This window comes from Neopsephotus bourkii, unplaced genomic scaffold, assembly GCF_033783945.1.
Source record: "Neopsephotus bourkii isolate Nb327-2 ecotype Australia unplaced genomic scaffold, CSIRO-AGI_Nbou_v1 NB_1376, whole genome shotgun sequence".
Taxonomy (NCBI): domain Eukaryota; kingdom Metazoa; phylum Chordata; class Aves; order Psittaciformes; family Psittacidae; genus Neopsephotus; species Neopsephotus bourkii.
The window spans coordinates 1,147,615-1,163,796 of record NW_026901855.1 but is presented as its reverse complement, the minus strand read 5'-3'; the positions used below and the strand labels follow the sequence as shown (position 1 = coordinate 1,163,796).

The 16,182-nt window shown below is 35.1% G+C and overlaps 1 long non-coding RNA gene across 1 annotated transcript; it reads right to left on the bottom strand.

Moving 5' to 3' along the window:
- Positions 1-5,880: 5,880 nt before the first annotated feature.
- On the bottom strand, positions 5,881-14,471 carry LOC133219783 (uncharacterized). Its single transcript, XR_009727525.1, has 3 exons — positions 14,339-14,471; positions 13,669-13,776; positions 5,881-6,264 (listed from the first exon to the last, which is right to left on the bottom strand). It is a non-coding gene; the product is annotated as an uncharacterized LOC133219783 (long non-coding RNA).
- Positions 14,472-16,182: the final 1,711 nt, after the last annotated feature.

Below are 16,182 nucleotides of genomic sequence, written 5' to 3'. Positions count from 1 at the left end.
ACTCACTAGAACTGTTCACATAACCCATACATCAGCACATAAACCTCAATGAACTAGTGAATTTTGGAAAGCCAAATGCAGCTTTATGTTGCTTGAAGATTTTATTTCAGAGTTTTAAGGAGCATCTGTAAATTACTTTGGTAGCACAGGAACCTAATGTCATAAGCAAGTTCTGAATGAGTCTGTTGCTTCTTGTGATGAAGGAGATGAGCATACAGGTAGAAGATACACATAGGGGAATTCTCTCCTAGTTGTTTCTATTCAGTTTGGATGGGAATCAGTTCCAAAATAAGACATCAGAACTTAGGTGTCTACTTGTAAATCACTACAACATGCTAGGTGTCTGACTTTCCTTTACAGATGATAACGATCTACTCAGTATAATCCAAGGAAATGAGAGCAATTCAGTTAATTCAAAAATATACACTTACTGGCTGTTTAGCCAAACAGCAGTCCAGACTTTATGGAAGAGTCTATATTCAGTCTAATAAAGTCTAGTGACTGTACTGATTGGCATACTCAGTGATAATGGCTGCTCAGACACCTACATCCAACGGATACAGCAAACTGGCCCTTAATTTCAGGTGTTGTAATCTTGTATTGAATATCTGCTTTTATTTTACATCTATTTTCATGAATCCAGAATAGTGTATAAAAAGAATGTAAATCTTTGCAAGAATGATATTAAAAAAGTCACATTTTCTAGTAGGGAAATATATTTTTTTCAGTCTTTGTAAGTCAAACCTCAAAATTGTCATTATAACATAAAGACGTTTCTCATTCATACTTCAATTTTTTTGCAGAAAACATTAATTCAGCATAATGCTAAGACTAGAAGTGTCAAGGCAACCAATAGAAATTAGTTATGTAATGTAACTATGTAAACTTTAAGGACATTCTTCACTTTGAGCATGTATTTAAATCCAGCTCTCTAGAGCAAAGCACATATGCACATCCCTAAGTCCAACTGACTCTATATTTGCATTACCCCAGTGGGATCTGAGCATATGGTCCTGTGCTTAGCTAGATTAAGGTCTAGGGACTAATCCAAAATCATTAAAGCAACATAACAATTCCCCGATAAATATCATGGCTAAGAACTCTTATTCTATTTCTATTAGACACCCTTTTGGATGCAATTGCTTTATTATTGTTTAATGCATATTCAGTCTTTTACATATTATTTTAACAATTATTTTACAATTATTTTAACAATTAATTTAAAGAAAAAATCAAATACTTTGTCAAACTATATATTCTACCTTGCCTGAGTATTGCTGGGGTCTTCATTGATCACTGCTGTAAAATCTCAGATAGCTGCAGTCATAGAGCTGCAGTCATAGAATCATAGAATAGTTAGGGTTGGAAAGGACCTTATGATCATCTTGTTCCAACCCCCCTGCCATGTGCAGGGACACCTCACACTAAACCATCTCACCCAAGGCTTTGCCCAACCTGGCCAATCAAAATGGAATAGTCAAAGAAATGTATTCCATGTAAGTGCATCTGTTCTTTTCGGGTTATACTGAAAACACTATAATTAAAAAAAAGTACATTATGTTATTCCTTATTTTTACTATTTCTAATTGATTAAAATTCCTAACCAAGCATAAAAATAATATATTCGTTTATTCTCAGATAGACACATAGGAAGAATCAGCATCCACACTACCAGAATATTCAACACAAAAGATTAATGAGCTGGGATAATATCATGTTTCATGATTTCTTTAAAATAGTTACCTGAACTATTTCTAGAAGTCGGAATTCTTCTATTTCAAAGTAAGAAATCATTAAACTGTCCCTGTGAAAAACGGATCAAATTTTCAAACTATGCTGTTATGTTTCCTATATAAAATGCAATTCCTAACAAATGTCACTTGATAAACGTACAGTATCAATGAAATAGGCTATTTCACATAAATTCATTATGCATATAACACACCTAATGGCCATGTGAAAATAAATATAGACACTGATACAAATCTGAGACTGTTCTGCTACAAGAGCAATTCTCAGATTTTAGTCTATAAACTGTTTCTTTCAAAGTTAATAATGTTTTTATTAAAACATGTGATGGCAATGGCAAGCAATTTAGATATTTGATATTGGCCCATTGGTCAATGAAGCAACTTGCCAGGGTATAGAGATTTTAGCCTTTCAGATTCTTGACAATCTGCTTCTAAATTTTGGGGTGAATAAAAAAAGAAGATAATTGCTGAAGCCAACTTTCTGGTCAGATGATCTGTGAAGTCTAGAAGGCAATATGTACGGTTTGCAGGTCCAAAAAAAATAGGTACTTACTTACGTCACACTAAAAAAAAAAATAAATTCCCAAGAGAAGCATTTACAGAAATGGTATTATAAAAGGAAATATCGCCCTAAGACAATATATATTTGGGGAGAGGCAAAATCTAGAAATAGAGCAAAATGTGAAGGGTGGATCTCACTACAGGACACACTGTAAGACTCTTTAAAATTCATTGTGGCTATCAGCTGAAAGGAATGCAGAAACCAACATGAACTGAAGTTGTTTTGTTCTTCATTGTGTCATTCCTCTGCACATTTCCAAGTATTCCAACCAAACTTTCTCTACCAAAAGGAATGCTATTTATATTATTTAAACATGCCTGTTAGGATTATTTTCAGGGACACTGGCAAATTAATGGTATTCTACTTCCACAGAGCATTATCAACAGAAAAGATCTGGTTCAATCTTGCAATATTAAGGACTCCAGTACAAGGATCATGAACCCCAAAGCAGCTGCTGAGGACTGTTTCTCCAAATACCAAATGCTGTGTTAACAGCTGAGGTGGTAATTAAGGAAAGAAGGACATCTTCAGCTGTACAATATTATATACAGGATGAAGCACTTTGGGATCCCAACCTGGTTATGAATAAATGTGTGTAATATAGATGGTAAATGACAATAAAAATACCACACCGATAATACAACACATTACTTCTTTATCCAGGTTTCACAAACATACAGAACTATACCATTGCTTAAAGAATGCTTTTGAAAGCTTTCACATCATCCACATTTAAAACATAAAAACTTTAAAAGTGCTTTTTCATTTCTGTTTTTTTCAGCAATTTTTATTCCATTTTGGTTATTTCCTTCTAGTTGGGCAGGGTGTTGGGCAGAAGTAATGGCAGGTTTGTATCACTATAAAGGGAACTTAAAAGTGTTGAAAAAATAAATGTATAGAAAATCAGTAGTATTATTGTGTAAAATCTTAGTGTCAAATGATGGTTTCATTATAAAGAGGAAACTTGCGAACTGTTGTGCCAAAACAAGCACAGCATTAGTTTTCATTTTCTTGCTATGCTTTTGCAGAAATTAAAAATATATCAGCTCTGTCAACAGCAAAACTTGAAGCAAAAGACGTTCTGTCCTTTTTGTCTTTCCTATCTCAAACTCCATTTAGGAGTGTTGTATCCTGAATAAGGTTCTCTAGAGAAAAATTATAGTGCTTGGAGAACACTAGGGTAAGTAAATAAACAGTTTATTAAGAGCATGCATCTTCATTCTTGTGGGTCAGGCTGTCATACAAAGGTAAGAGGTGGCAGTGGTCAACTAGATATCAGCTCTCCTGCTTCTATTCACCCATTGCAGAACTCAGACAATCGCACACTACCAATGCACTTGATAGAAGTAAAACTTGGCATTAAACTTATTTTCTCCAAGTCATCCATAGCTGACTTTAACTTGCCTAACTATTTGTATTGTTCCACACCTGCAGGAGTGAGAAGTTGAAGGATGCTCCTCCTTTTCTATTCGCTCAGTCAGTTGTCTTACTTCTTTTTCTAAATCTTCAATACTGCTGCATCTTCAAGAACAGGTTTTATTGAGTCAACTAGTTCTATTTGTAGATTTGCATCTTGAGAATCCACTGTCTCGGTTCCTTTTAATAATTCAGTATCCTTTTGCTCAGAAGCAGTCCTGCTAGAAGAGAAAATTTCATCAAACCAGTAGCTCCATATCCCACTGACTCATGTCCGAGCAGAAGTTTCTTTTGGAATTCCACCCCTCAGTTTTGCAAACTTTTCAAAACCTAACAAACAAGGGATGCTGCAGCTCTGATATTGTTTGATTGCTGGAGACACCTTGATACTGAATTTATCATGAACAGGGAGACTTCTCAGAGACACAGACCTAAGGAAAAATATACTAAAATTAACTAAAAGTTCACACATCTATTAAAGATATCAAATCGCAAGCTGCCACCCAACAACTACTCAAAAACCTATTGTTAGCTTTTTTGTTAAGGATAATTTTTAGGTTTATCAACCGTTTATCAAAAAACATAACTGTAGCCACAGGTAAGCAGAATTGTTCTGAATTATTTCTGTCAGCAGAACTTTCAGCATTTATTTGCAATTGAATTTTTATTTCCTCCAAAAGCTTCTAACTTAGATTTGCAAGGACATTGCTAAAACTAAGAAAAGACAGTCTTTCAGAGTGGACAATTACCAGCCTGGGTAAAAATGATAAATCTTAGATGGATTGAAGATATTAATGATAGATCCCAATATTAGGAAGAGGCTGTGAGAATATAAGCAGAAGCGTAACTCAGAGATGAAAAAAGTACTTGAATTTACAACAAGATTTCCAGAATTATAAACTGGGAAAATTCATAGCTTATCCAAGATAAAACTCTTCACAGATGATGAAGATCAACATCTGCTTTGAGACATCAAAGAGAAAGAAAAGGAAGTCTTTAACAGAAGCAATCTTTATCACAAACAAGAATACTCTTGCTAAAGCAGAAAGGAATACTAGAAGGCAATACAGGAAAATACTGTATACATGTATATATTTATAAAACTATGAACCTAATATTTATAATATTTTAAACATAACAATCCTACTAAGAAAAAAAGGGAAATAAAACTGTAGCAGGCCCATGCATAAATATAGTACAAAGATTAAATTCCTTTAGTTTAGCAAAACTGCTAAGAAAGCCTTAGACAGCAAAGAACAATACAATATCTCTGTCTAAACCAAGATTTTGGAAAAAGGCCACCTTTTCCCTTAGTCACAGTTCACTATATCAGCATATCACATCATTTAAGTGTTCTTTGATGTTCTTAAGAATAAACCTACTGAAAGGTGTCTAAAAGCAGAAAAAGAAAAAAAGAGAAGCTGAATAGAAAACTGGTCTGAAGGAGCAGGCCTGAGTATCAGTGTAAGTCCAAGGTGGATACATACGACTGTACACAAAAATAGACAACATCTGGGTTTGGGTTTTTTGTTTTTTTTGCAGATCACACTTCAAGGCACTTAAGAAATATCAAAATAAGAGCAAGAACATTAATTTATCTTTTTTTTTAATTACTTGAACAATTTCTAAAGTACGCTATATCTGAATTCCATAAATAATAAACATTCACTAGAAAAACATTTTGAGTGACACACAAGACCAAAAGATAAAATAGCAAACTACCTGTTTGATGTGATAAAAGTTCATGGTGCAAAGGTTAGTCCAGCCTAGCATTTCTGTTTCCTAAGAACTTAGAGTTTCCCCCTTGTTTTCCAGAAGAAAGAAGTTTGACCATTTTAATCATGCATTTATATGTGGATAAAGCTTTTTTCTGTTGCATGAAGCAACACTATTTCCAGTCAAATTGCCGTGTATACTAAATGTCCTAAAGATACCTGAGCAGTATGTACTTTTGATTTGCATTAAAAAGATATTCCTAAATAAACCAATTATTATTACTTAATTTCTGAACAATATTTAATATTAAAAAGATAACTATAATTAGATAATACAGTTACAAATTAAAATACATTCCTTAAAGAGTCAATACACATTAAATAAAGAAATCTTCTTAAGAACCTTTGGGAGTTGACTTAATTTGTTAATCACAGCTTCTAATTTTCTAGGGCTTATTCTTTTCTTTGATTTCTTTGTTTCCTTTCTTCTTGGGACAGCAGTGTATTTAATCCCAGCCTTTTGAGGCTGCTCCATGAGAACAATGTCATTCTCACTATCCTCTTGTCCAGTCAAAGTAGGCATTTTTTCTACTGGTATGTCTCTCTGCATTGACTGAGGAACATCACAGATTTGATTCAATAGATGCTTGGTAGGGGAGCTTTTCCTGAGCATTGTCTCAACCTCTGGTTCAGCTATCTGTTGCTTCATAACCTTCAACTCTTTCATGCTGGTTTTGAAATTAGCTGACATATTTAATGCAGTTTCAGCTTTGAAAGCAGTCATCTCCAGAGCTGATAGTGATCCTTTAGTCAAACTTGTCTATTAAAAAGAAACAATTTATTTTGTTGTTTACTTGAAATACGATTTATAGATTGGATTTTATTTTATTTTATACAAAATTGGAAAGAAAAATAAGTGTGAAACAGGGACCACATCACTGGAAAAAAAAAGACAAAAAAAGAAAAAAGTATTATTTAATTGGAAAAACAGATTACTTACCGCAGGATATGTGTTAAAGCAAAGAGATCTGAAACATTAATTTGCAGTTATTTGAAGTTCCTAACGGGCTAAAATCAATCTTTAAAAAATTTGAATACCCCAAATCCTTGTGGGAAAGTTCAAATGCTTAGTTCAAATTTCACATCTGGTGTTTAAATTATTTTATTTATACTTGCATACAAACTGCTGCCATGTTTCATCTTCATCTTTAAAATAATATGTCACAACATTTTAATCAGGTCTTTATGGGTAATATATGAGTTTTAAATGAACACACAGTCCTCAAATTCTTAGTCAAAATATTTTTTTAATTTAAAAAAATGCAAGTAAATTTACTTGTATAATGCTATCAAGGTCATCTTTGCACAAGTGTAAAATCTGTGTAGTTTATTGCTGCTTTATGTATTTTGTGAAACTAACTTCAATAGCCATAAAACTACACAGCACTTCACAGATTGGAAACTTCAACACGGATGCCCTAATATATCTGAAATCCAAGGACCTGATACCACAAGTCTTTGCTCCGTTACGTTGTTGCACTCACTTCAGATTAGCTATAGTAGTGAGTAGAGACCACTCACACTTACCTCTACCCAAATGCTCATAAAGTTAACAGGGGTTCTAATTGCAGAGCTATGTTCTCCTATTTAATGTAACCAATCCACCTGAAAAAAAAACCTTTGAGATCCTCACTTTTGCATCTAATAGGAAAATATTAAGTTCAATTCAGTTAAAGAATGCCTTCCACAAAAATCACAGTTCAGGAACAAATATAAGTAAATATAAAATAATAATATCTTTGAGTTCTCAGTTTCAGAAAAATAAGGTGAGGACTGGTATATTCTCATTAAACTTTTTGTCTATAGATAAAATAAAAACCAGAATAAGTCTGAATTAGTCTAAGCCTAACATGAATACAGCTTTCAGATACATTCTGCTTTTAAAAGTAGAGACTGCCAAAAGTAATAGAGCTAATATTGGGGGGGGGGGAGTAAAAAAATAAAAAAATTCTGCAAATCTGTATTTTCATTAAAAAAAAAAAAAACTAACACAAAAAACGAAAACAAAAAAAAACCCAAACAACCCCACCTTTGTCAGAGTGAAGTGAGGACTGCATTTTTCTGGATTTCTGGATGTCTTAAGCAAATTCCACTGTCAGATGTCCAAAAATCCAAGTCACATTCAATTGACTCATACAGATTAATGCTAAAGAGCAAGCAATCAGTGGACACACTCTATATTGTAGATGCATCAATCTCAGAACACACTGTGAATATGCCATACTGTTGATCACCTGGCAAATTTACTGCATGTATGGAGATGCCTTTCCAATTAACATGTTATAATGTTGGGAATCCCAGACAAAAAAGTGACCATATAACACCACAACCAGAATTTCCAATGAGGATACTACTTCTTGGGAACCTGGATCCTCCATCTGTTACTGTTTGTTGCTGTGAATAGACTTTCTTGTACCACAGCAACAGTTTTCTTTTTCAGTAAAAGACATTCCCAATAGGTCCACAGTAAACATGGAATAAAATATTATGGTTTATTAACTGCAGACTTTCTTGCTTCCAATTATTTTATCTAGTGGCCCAGTCAACCTGTAGACAAAGGGCTACCAGCACTTTTTCTGTCTGGTGAACAGTTCCAAATCTGTTTATAGTTACATATACATCCATAACCTATTTGCATCTGAAGTCAAACATGATAAAAAATTTCAACTAGTTTTTAGCAAAACACAAAATAAGTGGGCACAGTGGAACACCCAGTAAGCCACTCCACTGAGATATGTCATATTACTCAAAACCTGTTATTTATATCACACGCCTTCAACTAAAGTGTCACCAAGTGCTACAATAAAACAAAATTAAAAGCATCTTTAAATCATGTAATGACTCTTTCTCAAGTTTCAAGAAGTGAGATTTAGCATTTTCTAGCTATTAAAAAATGAACTAATATCTATCATAGAATTGCTTCAAGAAGCCAATTATATGGAAATATTTTCTTATGACTAGATCTTCCAACTACGAATTGTTTTGTTAATCTTCAGTGTTACATTAAAAAAAATAAGTTGTACCATAACACATGCCAGTTCATGATCATAGAAAACATTATCATCTTGCTCAGCTTAACTCTTCTTCATGATCAGTGAAAAAGTCTTCAAATACATCTTTAATAATATTGCTCTGAAATATTAATATACTTGCACATCTGAATACATGCAATACTATTTAGTGAGCTATAGAAAACAGTAACAGATAAAGCCTATAACTTAATTTAGCTAAAGATTTATGATGATCAAGACTAACACTGCAGAAGCTATTGAGGCTTCTGATGAAGCATGTTCTTTAACGTGATCAAGAATTGCATGGTGCCAAAGGGGCAGAGACCTGAGGAAACTGATTGCTGCTATCTGATTCTCTAAAGTTATCTTTAGCTTTGGTAATTTATGTGCGATTGCAGTACTCCATATAGTAAGAAAGAACACAGCTATCAATTTGGTCACAGTAAAGCTAGGAGATGGGGAACTATGTCAAATTATCCCTGCTTTCAACTGATCCATGCATAAGCATGCTTTATCTCTTGCATGGGAGTGTGAACTGGTCATGAAATGCTAGTTGCTCTGTAACCTTTGACATATGAAGGCCAGAGTGCTACAAATATGGTCATACAATAGGCATGTAATTTTATATCAGCAGCTCATTGCTCAATATAATCACAGTTAAGATTTTACATTACATATTTTCTAAAATGGAATTTGTTAAATATAAGAAATATTTTCAGATTTTAATAGAAATCACTGCCAGCATAGCATAACAGAAGCAAAATTAAGCCAAACTATGTCAGCATAAATGTAAAGACATTAAGCAAGATAATAGCAAGCAGTAATTAAAAATAATTACTACCAGAAACTTCATTGTAGAAAATTAAATTAAACATTACTATTCAATAAGTATTATTACAAGCAGTGCAATGAATTAGATACCATAATTCAATATAGAGAAGTGGTAATAGGATAGCATAAAATAAAACTATTACAGTTACCAGATATAATGATAGAAAAAGATGTATATTTCTGCAAAAGATTATAACAGTAAAAATATAGTTAAAATATTTGCCTCATATGTAGGAAGTAAAATTTTCTTTAATAAACCAGTTGGAGCACAGAACTTTGGTGGAGCTGGAGACCAAAACACTTTTAAAGCTCTGGATAAATTGAAACCTTCAAAACCAACCCATTTCAGTTATCAGCTAGTGAAACCCAGTTTACAAATGTCTGTACTGAATCTTAACTATTAGGTAATAAAATGCTGTTTTCTACTAAACATCATTTTGTCAAAAATAATCCCACCAAATACAATGAAATTCTGATACGTGTAGGACTCCGAGGCCTGAATGAACTACCTGGTTTATTCTCTTAGTGTTTTTGTTTGTTAGTAATTACCACATTAGCATATTTTACTACTTTAGAGAAGGAATTAGGAACTAAAACATGAGGTTTCAGAACACATTGATTAAAAACTACATATACATTTTTATATTGCATGTTGTCAAGTGTTGAAAAGTCAGCAAGACTTTATTTACAAGGTATTCTGCTCTTTTGTTGCATGACATCACAGTAACAAATAATAACCTGTGTCGGGGGGGGGTTGCAGTAATTTTGGGTAATTTGCAGTAATTTTGGGTAATTTGCAGGATTTAGCATGTACAGCACACATGCATTAAAATTATTTCTTACTTTCTCCCTTAACAGTTGCAGCTACTTTTTGGCATTCAGTTAGGCTTTTTGATGCATGAGGGGGAAGAATATGAATCCCATCTGTCCAATTATTCTGGAATTGCTCTGAAATAGGAACTCCTTCATAACAAGTTCTGCAGCAACATAAAAGATGAATAAATTATTCTGGTGATGTCAGGTATTAACAGCACAGAAATAGCCTGGTTGCTAAAGACAAAGGAAACTAGGTAAAATTTAAATTAAATTAGAAATAAATTATAAATAAAACACTTTTTCTAAAGATTGAAATGACTCAATATACAATGGAAACCTTGTAGTGTTTGTAGCCACACACACCAAATAATCTTAAAATGACTTTCACGATCAGGTCCATGGTGTATATTACAGAAGTCACAAGAAAAACGTAACATCAAGCTCTAAATTAGTATGAAATGCTTTACATGCATAACTTCATGCATGGGAAATACACCAGTGAAGTGCTGTGACTACAGTCAGATATACCTAAATGCCAAAGATAACTGTTTTCAGCAGGAATGCCTGGCTGGCTTTGAACAGCACCTTACGTGATTACTTGGGGATTGGATTCTGATTATTTTTTGTTTGCCTTTTTTTAAATAAATCTACCTATTGCAAATATCTTGTGAACAGAATATTTCCACTTTAGAAAGCTGCAGCTTGAGTTAATTATACATCCCAATTTCCTATTTACAGTTTTAATTTCCAAAAACGGTAAACACACCCAACACAGTAACTCATAAGTGTGCTTATATATGCAGATATATATCTGTACATGTATATATATACACACATATATTTGTACACATATATATATATATATATAAAAAAATCTGTAATAACTGTTCTGCGTCTATTTCCTTTGTTCCCAGCACCTCTGCAAGGAAACTCAGATTTAAAGGACCTATTACTACTACCACCAAGATGGTCAAATTATTTTAAAGGTTAGTAGCAACAACTACTAACTTTTACCACTTAAACAGATATTTTACAGGATTCATACAGAAAATTATAATGAATATTTTAACAGTATGTTGACTTTATATTTTTTGTTATACTTGTGGCTTGTTTTATAAAACAATACTTAAGTTCTCCCTTAGTTCCTACTGTAGTAGTAGTTACAAGCACAGAAGGCAATAAACAGTGAAATATGCAATATATATACAAAAGAACAAGAAAAAACAATTTCATATGTTCAGGTATCCATATATGTATGTCAATTAAAACACTTGACTTTTCTCAGCACACTGCCGTAGGCCAACACTGACATCTACTGGCCTTACTCAAGTTTGGGGTAGTTTTTCTGCAAACACTAAATTAATAAAGTTTCTTTGTGAATTAGTGGAACTAAAGTGTCTAACTCCTGTTGCTTGCAATTTCACTGTCAGATGTATATCTGCTATATCGGATCTGATTCCCATTTTGTTGGCTGAAATGTATTTCCGTTTTAAGAATTCAGTTATTCAATTTATCCGAAAACTGTGTAGGTGGGGTGATCTCAACATAGCTGAGAACCAGCCATTTTATTCAGCAAACAAAACGCCTTCTGAAGTACATTTGCACATTAAAGAAGAATCCTTAAAACGTAGCACTAGCCCAAGAAGCTGTATTTCAGAGAGAAAGATTATAAATCTCAGAATAGTTCTTGAACTCTTTATGGAATATTCCATGTTTCAAGTCAAAGCTCTGATTAAAAAAATTATGTCTTGAAGAAAAACAAGAACTGAAAACCTAAGTTCTGAAAAGTGTTTGGGTTGCCTAGTTTTTTTTTTATCTAGCTTTATGGTGGTGCATTAGGTTTGCATGGCAAGGTTTTGGTACCTGGAAGGGCTATAGGGGTGGCTTCTGCAAGAAGCTGCCAGGTTATCCTGTGTCCAACAGGGACAGTGCCAGCCAGCCTCAAGACAGACCCCCTGCTGGCCGAGGCTGAGCCCATCAGCAAGGTGGTAACTCCTCTAGAATAGCATAGTTAAACATGGGGACAAGTAGAACTGTGCTACTGCAGCTGGAGAGGAGTGAGACTATGTGAGAAAGCCAACTCTGCAGGCACCAAGGTCAGTGAAGAAGGAGGGAGAGGAGGCGATCCAGGTGTCCAAGCAGAGATTCCCCTGCAGCCCATGGAGGACCCCAGACCAGAGCAGGGGGATGCCCAAAGGAAGCTTGACCCCATGGAAAGCCCACACTGGAGCAGGTTTGCTGGCAGGACTCATGACCCCCTAGGGACCCACACTGGAGAAGTTTGTTCCTGAAGGACTGCACCCACGGCAGGGACCCACAGTGGCACAGTTTGTGAAGGACTAATGTTGGGAGAAGTTCAGAGAGGACATTAGGGACCACACGCTAGAAGAGGAGGAAGGGTGTGAGGGGTTCTCCCCCTGAGGAGGAAGGAGCAGCAGAAATAATGTGATAACTGACCACATATTTCCCATTCCCCTGTGTCATTCCTTGTTACCCTGTGCCAGTTCAGGGAGAGGAGGTAGAGAACTTGGAAGTAAAGTTAAATCTGGGAAGAACAGAGGGTCGGGGGAGGCATTTTTTAGTTTTGGATTTAGTTCTGATTACACTTCTCTGATTTTATTGGTAATAAATTAAACTTCTTTTTTTCCCCCCCAAGTTTGTTTTGCCTGTGACAGTAATTTGTGAACAATGTCTCCCTGTCCTGATCTTGAACCACAAGCCTTTCATTGTATTTCGGTCCCCTCTACAGTTGAGGAGGGGAGTGACAAAACCCCATTGGTGGATACCTGGCAGACAGCCACTGTCAAGCCACCACAGGTGATTCTGACTCTTCAAGGTGGGTGTCTGCATAAAAGAAATGTCAAGTGAAGTTATACAGGATACAAAAACGTATAAAACAATCAAAATATTTCATAGCATTTGCTGGTTAGAAGTGTTTTAAGTAAACCATGGAAGAAGAGCTGTCCCTCTCTTAGGGCACTTTTGTCATCAAATAGTATAAACTCCCTGAATTGAAAACTACGTAATTAACCGTGACTTAATGTGAAACAATATTCAGACTTCATTTCTGGAAAAGAAAAACAAAATGGAGGAAAAGTCCAAGTAATAATTACACTGATCTAATGATATTCTGTTTCCATCTGCTGGTAAAAAAACTAAAATCCAAACGTCTCAGGGAGATGTAGGCACTCTTGCATGAAGGAATCTTAATAAACAGAACATGAAGCTACAAATTCCAAATTGTTGTAGGATAACCCTCAGGAACAGGTTTGACTACCTATATGTAACCTTCATAAAAGGTTAACCTTCATAATAGCATATTTAGCTTAATACTTGCTTTCATGGCTAAAAAAAAAAATAGATTTTCAACTCTCAGACAACCAATGCCTGCAGAGTATGACAAGATAAAACAGGAGAGCAAAGGCAAGGCAGCTTTGTTACCTGATGAAATAAACTTAATACAGTCAATCCCAGGAGAGAGTTGTAGTTGACCTTGGGAAGTTTACGTCTTGAATCTTGATAAATTGTTACACCCTGTTCCACAAGATGGTTTTTGAAGACATTAAAACTTCTATATATGTGTTTAAGCCTGTAGACATTTTTCATAGTTAATGCTACAAGACAACAAAATTATTGCTTTCTAGATTCGATCTACCATAAAATCCTACACTGTAGGCTTCTTTGGATTTTGCTACAGTCAAACAAAATTCTTTCTTTATGTTTTTGGTACTGAGCTCCATGATAGATCTGCTGCTATATAAACAGTTGAGAAAGTCATTTGAATTTTACTATCCACTACACAGAAATCATGCTTACCTCCATTCAGAGCATTTTCATTTGTGAAATTAGCTAAATGCAGGGAATTGATCAGTAATAAAATGTGAATAGCTTAAATGGACCTAAATTAGAGTCAGGTAAATGATCTTCGAGGTTCACATAAGGCAACTGGTTTTAAAAATTAGAAACAGAACATGAGAGTAGATGGTGCCACTAGATGGCAGTGCTCCAAAGAATTTAGTTTTCGAGATTTTGAGGATTAAAAGGAATTCAGCAAGGAATTTTCATACGGGCTTCTTTTTAAACTGTAATTCTCTTCATCTCCAGGGAATGTAGAAATTTCTTCTCACAAAATTCCACTGATTCATAAAGCTCAGACTCACCCTCAATTTTCTCAACCTGTTGTCTACTTCTTGAAAACCAAATCATTCTCTTCTTTAAACCCCATCCTCCCATAGCTTCTACAATTCATCTCTCCTGTTTTCACTCCCACCTAACTCCTTCAGTTTTCTGAGTATTTCAAGGGATTCTGTCCTCTCTCTTCTTCTTCCTCTACTTATAGTAAGGCATACAGGCTGAAAAAGCTGGGGCTGTTCAGCCTGGAGAAGCGAAGGCTGCTTGGAGACCTCACAGCAGCCTTCCAATGTCTTAAGGGGGCCTACGGGGATGCTGGAGAGGGACACTTCAACAGGGATTGTAGCAACAGGACATGGGGTAATGGTTTTAAACTTAAACAGGGGAAGTTCAGGTTGGATATAACAAAGAAACTCTTTACTGTAAGGGTGGTGAGGCACTGGAACAGGTTGTCCAAAGAAATGTCAGTGTTCAAGGCCAGGTTGGACAGAGGGTCTAGTGTGAGGCATCCCTGCTCATAGCAGGGGGGTTGGAACTAGATGATCTTAAAGTCCTCTCCAACCCTACCTATTCTATGATTTTATGTTCTGGTGTAAGACCACATATAGGTTCTCTCTCCATGGTGATAAAGCGCAATTCATCACTCTATTCTGCACCCACAAAAAATGCCAGATGATCTTCCTCTTAGCGATGTCAAGCTGCCACTGCTAGTTAGGTTAGAAGATAAGGATCTTAAGAGCCTTTCCCTTTTCAACCTTCACAGCCTCCCCACTACTTACTTTCTTCATCACTATGGCTAGTAGCCCATCATTCACACAGACATAGAACATAACTAACACTGGCAACATTCTAAAATTAAAGTATTTATCTAATTGCTCTACAAAACTAAAGTCTGGTATTTAACTACATATCTTGCTTGTTGCAGCATCTGTTTCTTTAGCTTAGACAAGCATCACCTTGTTCCGTTCGCATTCAGTCCAGGCACCACTGCAAAGATCACAGTTGCTTGCTTTGAACATTATCCCCCTCTTCAAAGTAATAGGAAAAGAATTTCATTCAAATAAAAGTTGCTCCCCTGCTTTCAAAGCCTTAACAGCCTTCCCTTTTTTGTCCTCTCTAGACCAGTAAAGCAATAGCAATCTCTATTTTTGTGACTTCTGACTCTATCACTGGCTTTCTAAGATTATTTTTCCTTCTTGAACAACTTTTTGCCCACCTTCATGCTGCCTCTTACACCTGAGAAAAGCTCACTACAGTCATAGATTAATTCCTTTAGAATTTCCTTAAATTTTTTTCCACCATGACCTGCAACAAAGTTAACAAGTTAACGGCTGGGTTACTTGTACACTGAAACCCTTCCTTACAATGCACACTCACCAGTGTCCTTATTCTCATTGAGTCCTAATCTGTTCACAGACAGAAAATGCCTCTGGATCAAAAGCAAACACTCCAATTATGACCATGAATTATATTCATATGCCTCCCAAAATCCTGACAGAAGCAGAAGCTCACAAAAAAACAAAAGGAATCATCAGTGCCTAATCCTGTACCCTGAAATAATACCATCCTTGACGGTTAGGGTCATCTTGACTATATCAAAGGAATTCAGTGAGTAAAAACTTCCATAAAGCTATTTATGGATTAATGTTTTTAAGGTCAGAGAAAAGGCTGATGATTGCCCAATTTGACCTTCTAAATAATACAGATAATAAAACTTCATCAGTATTCCTGCATCAAGCTCACAATTTGCAAATGAAACTCGTGATATAACTCTGAAAGAAATCCAGTTTTGATTTAAAGACTGTAAGTATTGCATAATTTCAGAAGCTGCTACTTTTACTGCTGTATATTGAAATATTATAGCTACTCTCAATTTGTCTTGACTGAAA